At 39.6% G+C, this 16,738-nt stretch overlaps 1 non-coding gene across 1 annotated transcript; it reads right to left on the bottom strand.

Annotated features, from left to right (window-relative positions):
* Positions 1-8,658: 8,658 nt before the first annotated feature.
* On the bottom strand, positions 8,659-8,791 carry LOC135271840 (small nucleolar RNA SNORA64/SNORA10 family). Its single transcript, XR_010339972.1, has one exon. It is a non-coding gene; the product is annotated as a small nucleolar RNA SNORA64/SNORA10 family (small nucleolar RNA).
* Between the last annotated feature and the right edge of the window lie 7,947 nt (positions 8,792-16,738).

The following is a 16,738-nucleotide window of genomic DNA, read 5'->3' as shown; positions in this document are numbered from 1 at the left end:
GGCTGGAGTGCAGTGGCACAATCTCAGCTTGCTGCAACCTCTGCCTCCTGGGTTCAAGTGATTCTCTTGCCTCAGTGTCCTGAATAGCTGGAACTACAGGCATGTGCCACCACACCCAGGTAATTTTTGTATTTTCAGTAGAGACAGGGTTTCATCATGTTGGCCAGGATGGTCTCAATCTCTTGACCTCGTGATCCACCCGCCTCGGCCTCCCAAAGTGCTGGGATTACAGGTGTGAGCCACCGTGCCCAGCCACTGTTATTATTTCTTGCTGCCACCGTGTAAACAGTGCCTTTGCCTTCTGCCATGATTGTGAGTCCTTCCCAGCCGTGTGGAACTGTGAGTCCATTAAACCTCTTTTTCTTTATAAATCACCCAGTCTGGGGCCTGTCTTTATCAGCAGCATGAAAACCGATTAATACAGAGGCCTTTGATGAGAACCTGTGTCCTGCTGTTGTTTGGTATAGAGTTCCCTAAATGTCTGTTTGATCTTGTTGGTTGTTGGTGTTGTTAAGTCCTGTGTTCTTCCTGATCTTCTTTCTAGTTATTGTTAAACCAATTTTGGAAAGGGGTGGGTTGAAGTCTGCAACCATAATTGTGGATTTATCTACTTTTTCTTTCAGTCCTATCAGATTTTGCTTCACATATTTTGCATCTTCATTGTTTGGTGCATATACATTTAGAATTACTATGTCTTTTGGTGGACTGACCCTTTTATCATTGTATAATATCCTTCTTTGTCCCTGGTAATTTTCTTTTTTCTAAAGCCTAGTATATCTAATAATATATCTCCTCTTGCTTTTTAAAATTAATATTTACATGATATATTTTTCTATCCTTTTGTTTTCATCTTGCCTATATCATTATATTTGAAGTGAGTTTCTTATAGACAGCATATAGTTGGGTCATGTTTTATAATCCATTGTAACAATATCTGTCTTTTAATTGATGTATTTAGACTACTTCCATTTGCTGTATTTTTGTTTTGTTTTTTGTATGATCTTTGTTTTCATTTGTCTTTCTTTTTCCTGAATTTCTGAGAGTTACTTTTTTAGAATTCCATTTATATTTACCTATAGCATTTTTTAGCATATCTATTTGTGTAACTTCTTTATATTTTGGTGTTTTAGGTGTGACATAATATATGCACAACTAATCACAGTGTATTGAAGTTTTCATTTTACCAGTTTGAGTGAAGTATAAAAAATATGCCTCCCTTTACCCTCCTTTGCTTCTAATAGTCCTTTTCTACATACAATTAGGGTATTAGTATTTTTTCTACATACAATTAGGGTATTAGTATTTTTTCTACATACAATTAGGGTAATGCTATAGTACTTAGACAATATATAATTTTTTTTTTGTTGACAGAGTCTTACTTTGTCACCCAGGATGGAGTACAGTGGTGTGATCTCGGCTCACTGCAACCTCTGCCTCCCTAGTTCAAGTGATTCTCCTACCTCAGTCTCTCGAGTAGCTGAGATTACAGAGGTGCACCAGCATGACTGACTAATTTTGTGTTTTTAGTAGAGACGGAGTCTCATCATGTCGGCCAAGCTGGTCTTGAACTCCTGACCTCAAATGATCCACCCACCTTGGCTTCCTAAAGTGCTGGGAATACAGGTATGAGCCACTGCACCTGGCCAACACATAATTTTTGTTCCAGCATCAAACATAAGATAAAAAATTCAAGAGGAGAAGGGAAGTTTATTGTGTTTACCCATATTTTTGCTTTCCATGTTCTTTCCTTCTTCCTGATATTCCAAGATTTCTTCTTTTATTATTTGCTTTCCGCTTCAGGAACTTTAGGTTATTTAGGTCTTCTGGTAACAAATTCTTTCACTTTTTCTTCATCTGAGAATATATTGATTGCTTCTTCACTTCTGAGTGATGTTTTTGCTGGTTATAGGGCTTGGGGACAGTCGTTTTCTTTCAGTAGCAGAAGAATATGCCACTTCCTTTTGACCTCCATGGTTTCAGACAAAAAAATCACCTGTCATTTAAATTTTCCACTTAGTAGGTAAGATGTCATTTCTCTCCTGCTGTTTCCAAGGTTTTTTTTTCTTTGTTTTTAGTCTTCAGGAGTTTGACTTTGTGTATGTCTTGGTGTGGATTTCTTTAGGTTAATCTGTTTGGAATTTGCTCAACTTATTGAATCTGTAGGTTTATATCTTTTGTCAAGTTTGTAGAACTTTTTGACAATATTTCTTCAGTACGCTTTCAGCCTTGCCTTCTTATCTCCTTTCCTTGCTTTCGGGGACTTTGTTCATCACGTGAATATTAGAGCTACAGTTTCACAGGTCCCCCAAGCTGTGTTTGTTTGTTTGTTTGTTTTCTCTCTTTTTAGGGTTGAGTAATTTATATTGTTCTATCTTCAGTTTACTTATTATTTTCCCTGCTTCATCTATTCTGTCATTGGGCCCACCCAGAGAGTTTTAAAGTTTTGGTTACTGTATTTCTCAGTGCAAAAATTTTCATTTGATTCTTTTTGTCCTCTATTTCTTTCCTGAAATGTTCTAATTTTTTTTTACGGATGCTGTCTTTTCATTTGTTTCAAGTGTGTTGATAGCTGTTTGCTGACATGTTTTTATGAGTGCTTTAAAATCTTTATAATTACAGTATCTTTGTCATGTCTTTGCTGGTGTCTATTGATTGTCTTTTTAAAATTTTATTTTGAGATCTTTCTTGTTTTTGGTATGATAAGTAAGTGATTTTTTAAAAATTGAAATCTGGACATTTGGGGGTACCGTAAGACTCTGGAGCTTATGTAACCTACATCTTTTTCTGGCTTCCTCTGACGCTACTTTGGCAGGGGAAGGAGAGGGGACCACCTCATTACTGCCAAGCGAGGGTAGAAGCCCAGGTTTACCAAGTAACCTTTGTTGGCTGCTGAGGCAGGGGATCCTTTTTGCCACTGGGTGTAGGTGAGAGTTCTGGCTCCCCATTAGGTCTCCACTGAGATCTCCCTGGCTGGCTAGCATAGAGATGCCTCATTATGTACCCCTACCAGAGTGCTGCTCCTTATGTACCCACACTGCTCCTAATGTGCCCCCATTGTTATTATGGTGGAGATGTAGAAGGACCTCATTATGGCTAGGTAGTGGTGAAACTCCTGACTCTCCACACTAGACCTGCTGTGCCACCATCCCAGTGGGAATGGAGAAGGGTGCCTTATTACTATTAGATGAGAATGGGAGTCCAGCTCCCCAATCGATCTTCCCTGACACCACATGGGAGAGGCCTCATCACCTCCATGCAGTAAGTGTAGACTCTCCTCTACTCAGCCTTTTCTGACACCACTATGATAGGGAAGTTTGGGCTCCTTGTTAAAGCCGCGCAAAGGTGGAAGTCTAGCCTCCTCACTCAACCTTTGCTGGTGTAGATGGGAGTAGGACCAGAGATTTTTCTGTAGATTTGTCGAAAGCGGAGGTTATTATCTCAAAGATCTTGTGTCTTGCTAGGGTGTTCCTTTCCTGGCTCTCTCTCTCTCTCTGTTTCTCTGTCTCTCTCTCTCTCTTGACAAGGTCTTGCTGTGTTGCCCAGGCTAGTCCTGAATCCCTGGCCTCAAGCAATCCTTGGCCCCAAGCAATCCTTCTGCCCTGGCCCCCAAAGTGCTGGGATTATAGGTGTGAGCTGTCATGCCCAGTCTTGTCCTTTCTTTTGGCTAGAGTAAGCAAGCTTTTGTTGGGACTTGTTTGTTTGTTTGTTTATACCCATTGGCATTTGCAGGTTGCTAGCTTCTTCAGCTCCAAGTCTGAGTTGTATGAGGGGAAAAGAAAAAAACCAGGGAACGTACCACCATATTATTTCTTGGATTCTGAGGTCCCTAGTCAGTCTACCTTCTCTCCACCTTCTAGAGTTTCCCTGTGTTTGATCTATGTATGCTGGACAGGGTTTTCTTTTGCACTTAGTGAGAGGTATAGGGAAAGTACATCTATTCTGCCTTCCTACACGTGGAAGTCTTCACAGAGCATTTTAATACAGATAATAACAGTGTCTACCTCATGGATACCTCAAAAGGCTATTGCGACAGTTAAGTAAGTTAATCGGACCACTGGAATAGTATCTGGCATATAGTAAGCCTTACACGAGTGTTAGTTATTATTATTTGATAAACAATATAATGTGGTTGTTGAGGGAACAGATTCTGGAACCAGACTCTCAAGGTTTAAATCTCAGCTCTTACACTTAACAATTGTGTTAATTTTACTTAGTTTCTCTATGCCTAAATTTTCTCATTGTAAATAGTGATAATAATAATTTCTTCTTCACAGAGCTATTGTGAGAATTAAAATAATTAATATATCTAAAGCACTTAGAAGATTGCCTGACATGGAATAAGTTCTATTTAAGTATTAGATATTATCCTTTTTTTTTTTTTTCAGATGGATTCTCACACTGTCACACAGGCTAGAGTGCAGTGGCATGATCCTGGCTCACTGCAACCTCTGCCTTTCAGATTCAGGTGATTCTCCTGCCTCAGCCTCCCAGGTAGCTGGGATTACAGGTGCCCGCCACCACACCCGATTAATTTTTTGTATTTTTAATAGAGACAGGGTTTCACTATGTTGGCCAGGCTGATTTCAAACTCCTGACCTCATGATTGCTCTCCTTGACCTCCCAAAGTGCTGGGATTACAGGTGTGAGCCACTGCGCCTGGCCTAGATATTATTCTTTTAAACTAAAGTACTTTATTTTCTCCTCAAAATACCCCCGTGAAGTAAGTGGCAAGGCAACATTATCTTCATTTACAAACAGAGAAATAGAAGTTCTAAGGCACACAGTGTCCTGCCCAAGGTTACAGAGACAGTAAGTGGCAAAGCCAGCCTCAGTCACAGTTCTTCTGACTTCAAGTCAACATTGAGCTGAGGCTTGGCAAAAGTGGAAAGTGAAAACTGGTATTCATGCTTAGAGAACAAAGTGGTTGCTTAGATGGCAAACAGGCAAGAACAGAAATCATTCCTAGGATAGCAAGACAGAAAGAAGACCTGAAGAAGATGGAGAGAGTGTGGCAAGAATGCGGTTGTTGGGCTAAGTCTAAGTCAAGGTATTGATGTTAAAGAAATCACCAAGATTTCCAGTGAGAGACTTCTGCCCCCAAATGCGTTCCATCAGTGTCCCCTATTCAGGGAGTAGTGAAGGGTATCCTAATTGCTCGCCACTCCCCTACAGGGTGGCTTTTCTGCTGTAAATAACTCAAGAGTCTAGTTCCAAGAAAAAGCAGAGGCTGCACCTTCTTTGGTTCAGAGTGCCCTCAAGCCTGACTCTTGATAAAGAGACTTCCTCCCCAAGATATGCCTACTGTTGCCCCCTACACCCTACCAGCTTTCTGCACACTTCTGAGCCTGTCCAAGTCCAGCATGTGACTTGGGGCTACATCAAGTGCCCCCAAGCTTTCCTTGAGACACCAACCCAGACTGAGCTTGTCCCTTCCTCAACCTTGAGCATTAACCATTTCTACCATGTTTAAAGATGTGTCTAGTCGATTAGGCATCATATAATATCTAATTTTATGTATTTCCTGATATGTTTCATCTGTGTAAGTTCTGTATTACCGGCAAGACCATGGCGCTTAAGGCAGGGTTTGCGTTATATAGATTTAGGGGGCTGGAATAACAGCGTTTGACATAGAACATGATACTACAGTACGTAGTGCATCAATTAATACTCGTTAACTCTCAAACATAGGGTCACAGCCAAGCAGAGCTGCTATTATGTGGGGTATATAGGGCCCCTGGAAAATTGTTTGTTGTTATTTAATTCTTATTTTATGATTATAAACAACTGTGCAATTCAGCTAGATGTGAAGGGAAATAAGAAAAATATAAAACCCGAAAAACTGTAGTGACAGCATGAAGATTATAGGATATTGTGAGTAAATGGAGTGGAGGGTTGTTTTCCTGAGCTACAGAAAAAATGGTTGGTGGTAGATAAAAACAAGTCAAATTTACTAGCATTTTCCACAATTGGCAATGGCGATATTCTTGCTGGTCTTGTCATTCCTGGATCCAAAGTGCTCCATGGTTTTCCGCAATATTTATGTCCTCTTTGATCTTGCCAAAAACAACAGGCTTGCGATCTAACCACTCAGTCTTGGCAGTGCAGATGAAAAACTGAGAACTGTTTGTGTTGAGTCCTGCATTTACCATGAACACCACGCCAGGACCTGTATCCTTCAGGATGAGATTCTTATCATCAAATGTAGATAAACTTGTCACCAATGCCATAATGGCAGGAAGTCACCACCCTAGCACATAAGGCCTCAAATAATTCTGTAAAAACAAGAACTCATATAATCAAATCTTCTCTAACCAGTTCTCAAGCATAAAAATTTTCTGCTGTCTTTGGAACTTTGTCTGCAAACAGCTCAAAGAAGACACAGCACAACTTGATGATGACATCAAAGAACATAGTGGGATTGACCATGACTGGTGCAGGTGGCTCTGGGAGGCTCCCATCTGCAAAGCAAGAAAAAAATATATATATTTTTTACAAAGCCTTCTTTAACTAAACACTTTTATTTAAACTGCTTTACAAAATGTGTGGGCTCCTGGAAAGTACAGTGATTTATCAATAAAAATTCAGAATAATGGGTAGAAAGAAGTAGAAGAGATACTTACATATTTTATTGTCAAATCAGGGCAAATGTCCAGACATCTTCTCTTTCTATTTTGATCTAGAAATCATCTCTTCATCTTCTTTATTGTCACAGATGTCATTCCTGGATAATTTCACATTTCCCATGAGGATAAAAAGGTAGCGGTACCATTATGACTCACAATGTCATGACTCTTGGGAACCTGTTTATATTGGAACCATAGAGATCTGCTTGTCTCTGCAGTTCCCTAAGTCCATTTATTTAATGCTGGTTACATCACTACACATGTCACTGGATCATCTACTGTGTGGCCTGTTTCCAATAACTCTCTCCAAGTTAATTACTGCAATTCATTGATGATGACCACAAATGCAAGTCTCACTCAGAGAATTATGGAAAATGTGAACAATAATCCATTTTGAGGTCCTGTAGTTACAGTTTGGAATTGGGTAGCATAAAGGTGGAACAGCATGTTTTCCAGCTCTATCTTCTCTTGAACTCTTTGGGCTCAATGTGATCTCTTCTGATCCCCACTACCCTCCTGTCTTCCACACACCACCACTAGAATTATTTACCAGAAAAAAAAGTTACCTTTTTTTTTTTTTTTTTTTTTTTTGAGACAGAGTCTTGCTCTGTCACTCAGGCTGGAGTGCAGTGGCACAATCTCGGCTCACTACAACCTCCCCCTCCTGGGTTCAAGCAATTCTCCTGCCTCAGCCTTTGGAGTAGCTGGGATTACAGGCACCCGCCACCACTCACGGCTAATTTTTTGTGTTTTTAGTAGGCATGGGGTTTCATCATGTTGGCCAGGCTGGTCTTGAACTCCTAACCTTGTAATTTGCCCACCTCAGCCTCCCAAAGTGCTGGAATTACAGGCATGAGCCACCGCGCCTGGCCAAAAGTTACCTTTTTTTTTAATGTTAAAAAGTGTTCAAGAAAAATGAGGTTTTTTTTCTTTTCTTGTGTGGCAACTTTCCATTATGCCTGGCATTCTGAGTCATGCATGTATGCAAGGTTTTGCAAAATCTGAGAGGTAGAGAAGGGGTCAAAAGATGAGGTGTGAGGGACATTTCACAAGCTATGAAAATATAAATTCAGAACGGTATCACTAAAACTATTCTACTAAGTTGTATTATTGATAACATCCATTAAAATAGGCTATTATCAAAAAGACAACAACAGATGCTGGTTAGGATGCAGAGAAAGGAGAACACTAGCACACTACTTGGGGGAATGGAAACTGGAACAGCCACTATGGAAAACAGTATGGACGTTCCTCTAAAAACTAAAGATAGATGTATCATACCATCCAGCAATCACTGCTGAGCATTTTTCCAAAAGAAAGGGAATTAGAGATATCTCCACTCCTATGTTCATTGCAGCACTATTCACAATAGTCACGATATGGAATCGGCCTAAGTGTCCATCAACGAATGGATTAAAAAAGTGTTGTATAGATATACACAATGGAATACTGCTCAGCCATCAAAAGAATGCAGTTCTGTCATTTGCAGCAACATAGATGGAACTGGAAGATATTGTATTAAGTGAAATAAACCAGGCATAGAGAATAATTCAGAATAATGGGTAGAAAGAAGTGGAAATATCTCATGTTCTCACTCATATGTGGGATCTAAAAACGATCTCACGGAGGTAGAGAGCAGAATAATAGTTACTAGAGGCTGGGAAGGGTTGGGGATGGGAAATAAAGAGAGGTTGGTTAAAGGTGCAAGAATACAATTAGAAGGAATAAGTTCTAGTGTTCCATAGTATAGTAGGGTGACTATAATTAACAATAATTTATTATATATTTCAAAATAGCTAGAAGAGAAGATTTGGAATGTTCCCAATATAAAAAAAATGTTTGAGGTGATGAATCTCCCAATTACCTTGATTTGATCGTTACACATTGTATGATGTTTAATGTATGATGTTGTATGATGTTTAATATCACATGTATCTCATACATATATACAATTATTAAGTATCAATAAAAATTTTATTAAACTATCATTCATTACATCCAATATTTTCTTTTCTTCTTTTTCCTTTTCCCCCAAAGCTGTCATACTCCTAGGAACGGAGAGGCCATTCTGGGAGGATCCGTTGTGCATTAGAAGAGCCTTCCTCTGCCTCCCAGAAAACAAGCCAAGCACACAGTGGACCTGTGTGATTAAGTGGAGCTGAGTGGCCTATTTTGCAGTTTTAAAAGTCAACTTTCTTTGGTCATCATTAATCTCTGCCACAATCACACGTATTGCTCAGGCCACCACTACCAACATTACTTCTCAGTTTCATTCAAAGGAATGTTGTCAAACATGTGGATTCCTGCTACCCTGAAATCCAGATAAAGCAATGGACATTTTGATGAATACTAAATATTGAATTAATTTTTTAGCTAAAAAGCAATTGCTCAAGATCTTGGTTTGCCTCGAAGGAGAATTTATTCACATTTGCCTTTGTTTTTCTTTCTAAGTAGAGTGTGCTGGGCTTCTCCCCTCCCAATTTAGAAAACAGATGGCTGTTCAGGAAAAGTTTTTAATCAACTGACTTCACAATAAACAGACATGATGGATATTAATGTGATAGGAATAAACTATTATAAGCTGATGCTCACTGTGAGCCCTATGCTGTGCTAGGTAGTTCTCTCCTGTTATCACATTTACTTAATTGAGCAACTAATGTTTACTCAGCATTTGGTACCTTAGCGTAGTACAGAGGTTGTCAGCTGTCAGTGGACACTGGAGTTACCTGGAGAGAATGTGACAAATGTGACCCCACACCCAGAGTTGCTGATTCAGCTGATAGGGATGAGAGTTGAGAATCTGCATTCCTAACAAGTTCCCAGGAGATGCTGATGTTGCTGGTCCAGGGACTACACTTTGAGAATCACTGGCATAGTAGTTAAAAGCAGTGACTTTGCTATCAGACTCATCTGGGTTTGAGTCCTCTAACTTTGGATACATTTTATAACTTCTTGTCATCTCATTTCCTCTTCTGTAAAATGATACCTCCATTATTAGCTATTTTGGGAATTAAATGAGATATATGTGAAGTGTTTTGTACAGTTTTTTATGTGTTAGAACACAGTAAATGCTAACTGCTACTACTGTAGCAATTACTACAGTATTACAGTATTACAGTACTACATGGAATTTTAAAATGTGTGATTCCAAAATCATTTTTAAATTGTCAATGCCACCTCTTCTCTTAACCTAGAATTGAGTGCCAACATGTTATAACATCATAATGAGATAAATAACTAAGACTTTAAGGAATAATATATTGCATTTTTCATGTTGTTATGAAGGTTCTCCATCATAACCTAAGAAAACTATATAAACTGTCATTTTATATTTTAAAATTATTATTATTAGATATTGGAGACAGGTTCTCACTCTGCCATCCAGACTGGAGTGCAGTGGTGTACTCATAGCTCACTGTAACCTTGAACTCCAGGGACCAAGTGATCCTCCTGTCCAGCTAATTTTTTTTTTTTTTGAGACAGAATGTCACTCTGTTGCCCATGCCGGAGTGCAGTGGTGTGATCATGGCTCACTGCAGCCTCCATTTCCCAAGCTCAAGTGATTCTCCTACCTCAGCCTCCCAAGTAACTGGAACTACAGTTGTTTGCTACTACACCCTGCTAATTTTTGTATTTTTTGTAGAGATGGGGTTTCACCATGTTGTCTAAGGTGGTCTCAAACTCCTGGTCTCAAGTAATCCTCCCACCTTGGCCTCCTAAAGTGCTAGGATTACAGGGATGAGAAACCAGGCCTTGTCTTCATTTTTAATAAGAAATGTAACCTGAAAAAAATCTTTAGGGAAAAAAGTTGTAATTGACTTAACTTATTAACTTCACTAAACATTATTGAATATATTATTATGGGCTAACTAAAAAACAATTCCATTCAGTGGTTACACACACATGCACATACCCCAAAACAAGAAAACAGAAACCTTCATGAAATATTGCTTATCACAAGCCAAGTTCATATGTTGAAATTATAGCCCCCTCTGTGATGATATTAGGAGGTGTGACATTGGGAGGTGATTCGGTCATGAGGGTGGAGCCGTTATGAGTGGGATTAGTGCCCTTATAAGAAGATAAATAAGAGGCAGTCTCTCTGGACTATGTAAGAACATGATGAAAAGACAGTCTTCTACAAACCAAGAAGAGGGCAATTCACCAGCTTCCAGAACTGTGAGAAATACATGTTTGCTGTTGAAGCCACTCAGCCTGTGGTATCCTATTATAGCAGCCCAAACTGTTTAAGGCAATTCTTTTTTATGTTTATGCAGACCTACTAAAGAGTAAAACTGATTAGTTAACACCAAAGATTTCATCCAAATCATTTAAAACATGGATGATAATATTCACATTAAAGAAATATAATTTCTGTGTTGGCTTTGAATTCTCTAATATTCATAGTGATATTTTAAAAAATTAATACCTGCACTTGGCTTCTTTGATTTGCAGCTCTTTTGGGCATTTAAATAGAAGCGGCATTTATTACCTGATGCCTACTAACACTGTAGCTCGGGGATGGGCAACCTACAGCACCCTTTCCCCACCTCTGTCATTTTCTAAATAAAGTTTTGTTGGAACACATCCACTCTCTTTCACATATTGTCTCAGGCTGCATGGGTTGCCAACCTCTACTGTAGACTCTGTTGGAATACTTTGTAGAGAAATGTGGCAAGACGAAATGTAATCTCTTTCATAGAACTATCTACCCAAAGAGATAATTTATCTTCAGTAAAATAGTTTCCTAGTACAGTAACAAATTAGCCTTGCAACTGATTTCCCATTAACCTCAGATTGAAATGTTCACTAGCCCTTCTGAATGCTCAGTGTCATTACAATGATGTATCCACAGCCGTGGGCAACATTCTACTCTGGACCTGTAGTTGGCCTCAGTTTTGCATTATTCTTAATTTTAAAAGCCAAACTTACATTTATTAAGGTTAATAAAGCCCCAGAACCTCATCAGTGGCTAAACAACCTTTCTCTGGAAACCACATTGTTTTTTCAGAAGTAATAGTTCACTTTAAGCATCTATAAACCTATTTTATCTTATAGAATATGGCATTGGCCTGTCTTTAAAAATGAGCTTGCCTTTCTTTCTTCTTTCTTTCTTTTTCTTTCTTTCTTTCTTTTTCTTTCTTCTTTCTCTTTTCTCTCTCTCTCTCTGTCTCTGTCTCTTTCTTTCTTTCTTTCTCTTTCTTTTTGACAGAGTCTGGCTCTGTTGCCCAAGCCCAGGCTGGAGTGCAATGGCACAATCTCAGCTCACTGTAATCTCTGCCTCCCGGTTTCAATTATCCTGCCTCAGCCTCCTGAGTAGATAGGATTGCGTGTACCACCATTTCAGGCTAATTTTTGTATTTTTTAGTAGATAGGGGGTTTCACCATATTGGCCAGGCTGGTCTCAAACTCCAAGTTTCTATTTCTTTAACAAATGCCTTTCCAAGTACTTGAAGTACAATTTCTATGGTGCTTCCAAAAACAATTAACACATATTTGTTGGGTGAATAGAGAGTATGCATCAGAGTGGGAGGAACATGCATGCCCTTTGGGATCAGAAATCTCTGAGTTCAACTCTCACACGTTCCTCCCCCTGCTAGTGTATGGTACCCCTCTGAGCCTCCATTTCCTTATCCTTAAAATAAAGGTCATCTACGCCACGGGATTGTGGTCAGGTTTTTAAACAATGCATGTAAAATGCACAGTGGGAGCCAGGCACAGGGCAGTTTACAAGTGGTGATTTAGTGAATGCCACTGAAGTGGGCTTAGTCATTTGTCCTTTCAAATTTCTTTTTGACTTAAGTGGATTCTTCTAGAGGTGAGCTAGATGCTTAAAGTAGTAATGCTTAAACTTATTCAGGCAAACTTTAATACATTTAGGATACCATGCCTTTACTGAAACAACAGCTTCAAAAGACAGTTTGTAGCTTGAACTGGAAAGAGAATATGAAGATAAAGGACTCCAGAAGGCTCAGGTACAGCTCTGGTGTTGTCGATGCTACTTAGAGCCATCACTTCCTTACCTCCTTTTCTCAGCTCTTCAGTGCTTCACATATGCTTGCCGTTGGTCACACAGTGGCCAGAGAATGAGGAGAGAGGCAATTACCCTTGCCCGGATGGTCCACAGTCATGGAAGGCATTCATTCCACCCTTTGGTAGAGTGATACTTAGAAAAACCCTGACCTGGGCCAGGCACGGTGGCTCGCGCCTGTAATCCCAGCACTTTGGGAGGCCAAGGCGGGCAGATCACCTGCAGTTGAAAGTTCGAAACCAGCCTGACCAACATGGAGAAACCCTGTCTCTACTAAAAATACAAAATTACCTGAGCATAGTGGCCCACACCTGTAATCCCAGCTACTCAGGAGGCTAAGGCAGTACAATTGCTTGAACCTGGGAGACAGAAGTTGTGGTGAACCAAGATGGTGCCATTGCACCCCAGCCTGGGCAACAAGAGTCATAAATAAATAAATAAATAAATAAATGCCTTGACTTGACAGCAGGCTGAGAGATCTGAATTGCAGTCCCAGTTCCGCAAAAACCCATCAGCTGTGCAACCCCAGACACAGCAACCTGTACCATTCTGTGTCCTAAGTGCCTTCAGCACATTAAAGGAGGTTTCTGTGGTCCCTCCAGATTTATAGCCTTTTCCATCAGTGAAGTGAAGCACGTGTATGAACTTCAAAGGAATAGGGGCTATTATTCCAGCCTAAAATATCCACTCTGATTTGGGACAGGTTTCTCAGACATTTATTCTCAAGATATCCCACACTGGCTGTTTTCTCAGCTGCTAAGATCTGACTCTTGCAGTGATCAGGTTTCCAGAGATATGGAGCACAATAAGTTAGTAGGCCCCAGAGGGCTACTAATGGTTGTCTCCTACCTATGTAAATACTCATAAGTAATCACTAGTCACCCATTCTAGAATCTTGCTAGTGTCTAGGATCTTGACGGTGTCAGTCTAATTAGTTTACTCATTAAAGAAGTCAATCCCCTCTTTGGAAATTGAGACAGTATTTACCGGTCTCTAGTCATTCAGCTCACTTGTTTATGTGCTCTTACTTTCTCTTCTTCTGAGTTCTACTTTGGATTGTAAAGGGCTGGGATCCTGATGTTAAACAAAATTACTAAAGTCTGTTGTTTTGGACTGAACTCCTGCACTAAACCCCAACAGATCAGACTAATTCAAAACAGAGTTCTCTTGCTAAATGCCACGTAGTCAAACCAAGACTTTAAGGAGGCAGATAGATTGTAAAACACATCAGTTTTTTTTTTTTTTCTGAAAACAAGAGATTCCAGTCTACCTGAGTCAGCATAAGGAAGTCCCCTCTGATTCAACACTTATACAAAAGTAGCCTGAAGTAACCTGATGTTAACCAATCCAGTTTTATTTTTTCCAATCGTTCTGCCTCCATGTTTCCACCTTAGAAGATCCACTGTTCTGTGGCTCAGTGACAGCTCTCTTTTATTTTGTAGAATGGAGGCTGCCCCAGTTCATCGATCACAAATAAAAGCCAATTAGGTTTATAACTAAATTTGTTGTGATTTTATCTTTTGACATTGCCAACTGCTTTTCCTAGGCCTCCTTACTTGCTGGTTCCTGATTGGATTCAGGGAACAGGGGTACCTGGAGGGTAAGAAGAAGGGATAAGTGACTTCGTCCCTCCCTCCCTCCCTTCCTTGGGTGTCAGATTAGGGTGAAAGCAGCAGCAGCAATAGTGACAGCAGCTATGGTGGCAGCAGCTGTGGTGGCAGCAGCTGTGGTGGCAGCAGCTATGGTGGCTGCAGGTATGGTGGCAGCAGCTATGGTGGCTGCAGGTATGGTGGCAGCAGGTATGGTGGCAGCAGCTATGGTGGCTGAAGGTATGGTGGCAGCAGCTATGGTGGCTGCAGGTATGGTGGCAGCAGCCTTAGCTGCAGCACTGTCGATAGCACTGGCAGTGAGGATAGTGATTGCAGCTGTGACGGTTGCCTAGCAATGCCAGCTCCTGAGTGTCTGCTCCTGGTTCCTGAGTCACACTTGCACTGGCTTAGGGAGAAATTGGTTTCTGTGTTTACTAATCTTTCAGTAACCTAATCTTTTTTCTTGCTCCAACAGTATTTACAACACCCATGTAACCAATTTTTATATTAAATTCCTTCTGTCTGAAGTATTGAGAACAGTTTCTGCTTTCCTAAATAGGCCCTGACTAATACTATATGTAATTGTTTAGAACTTGCATCTTTAAACTCTTTTAAAGCTGCCCTATAATCATATCTTGAAATCTGGAGATTTTAAAGCCTGGATACAACCAGCTACATTTTTGAAAAGTGCTTTTGTCAAACTCCAGTACACTTTGAGAAAGGAAATAAATTATTTAATGCATTGAGAAGGGTTTGTTACAGTTTGTGTGTTTTCCCACAAATTGATGCACTGGAAACTTAATCACCAATGCAACAGTATTAGGAGGTGGGATCTAATAAGAGGGAATTAGGTCATGAGGGCCCCACCCTCATACGTGGATTAATGTCACTACGATGGGCTTCTTATAGAAGTGAGTTCAGTCCCTCTCTTCCTCTGTTGCCCTCTGGTGCCTGCTCTCTTGTCCTTCTGCCAACTAACATGGGATAATGCAGCAGGAAGTCCCTCACCAGATGTGGCCAACTTGATCTTGGACTTCCCAGCCTCCGAACTACAAGTTGAGTATCCCTTATCTGAAATGCTTGGGACCAGAAATGTCTGGGTTTCAGTTTTTGGTTTTTTTTTTTTGCATTTTGGAATATTTGCATTATAGTGACTGGTGGAGCATCTCAAATATGAAATTTGAAATGCTCCAAAGAGTATTTCTTGTCAGCACTTAAAAGTTTCAGATTTTGGAGCATTTTGGATTTTGGATTTTTAGATCTGGGATGCTTGACCTGTATAAGAAAATACATTTCTGGTTTTTTAAAAAATAAATTACCTAGTCTCAGGTATTTTGTTAAAGAGCAGGAAACAGACTAAGATGGTGTTCATAATAGTGGCTCATCATTTGCTTCACAATAGATTAGTTATTAAAATATTTCACTGTGACAATACTCACTGTGATAAATTTTCTTCTACAAACAACTTTCTTTAGGATTTTTTTTTTACAATCTAAGGATTATACAAAACCATCTGATAAAAATTGGCACAATAATTCTTGGGCTTTTAGTTTCAAAGTCTGTTTTCCCATCTGTTATCCAAAGTCTAGGTCTATACAACCAAAGCAAAATGTAGGATTCTGTAATTATCCTTTGACTCAGAGAAAAATAGAGTATCAGTAGAAAAGGGACATCTGCGCTCATCTGATTCAATACCAGTCAGAAATATTCTTTGAAACATCTAACAACCATAGAGGACAATCTGCTTTACTGAACTCATGAATTCAAATTCTAGTATCATCTGGAAAACCCTCACAGAAATGCCCCAAAATAATGTTTAGCCAAATATCTGGCACCTGGATCCAGTCAAGTTGACACAAATAATTAACCATCACATTCCACATCTCTAAGGCCTTCCTGGCACCTAATACAAAGTAGGTGCTCAATAAATATTTTCTTATTGACTGGGTAAATGAATGCATTTGCATTATTTCCAGTGAAATCATAAAGATGTCTGTGGACTAAGAAACTGCAGTTAGTAAAAAGTCACTGACAGATCGCTCTTAGCCTGCCTGCTAGCCTGCTGACAGATTGTACTACTTAAAGGGTTGATTGACAGTTACTCTCGGAGTATTAACTGTATAACTGTGGTAGAAACAGTTAACTACTCTGAGAGTGACTCAAAGTAGAAACATGTCAACATATGGGAAGACTCCGCTTGAGTTTCACTGATCCTCAAAGCAGAAACTCAAAATAAATGCACTATGAGTTTAGTTTAGATCCAGTCCAGATGCTATTTGAAGAAAGAAGGGAAAAGAAAAGAAAGGAAGAGGGAAGGAAGGAAAAAAGGAAGGAGGGAAGGAAGGAAATGAAATAAGTTCAAAGTTCCTTGTTGGTTGTTTAAAAAATAAATACAAAGAAAATATTTTTTTCCTGGCTGCCAATCTGTTAAGAAAATTAAAAAGTAATGTATATTTTGGAGCTGTAACCATCAGGCTGTTGTAATTTTCTCTAAT

Source organism: Aotus nancymaae, unplaced genomic scaffold (assembly GCF_030222135.1).
Source record: "Aotus nancymaae isolate 86718 unplaced genomic scaffold, 86718_ANA_hifiasm-v0.15.2.pri h1tg000092l, whole genome shotgun sequence".
In the NCBI taxonomy this organism is placed as follows: domain Eukaryota; kingdom Metazoa; phylum Chordata; class Mammalia; order Primates; family Aotidae; genus Aotus; species Aotus nancymaae.
Note: the sequence above shows the minus strand (reverse complement) of the source record. Positions and strands in the feature narration are given on the sequence as shown.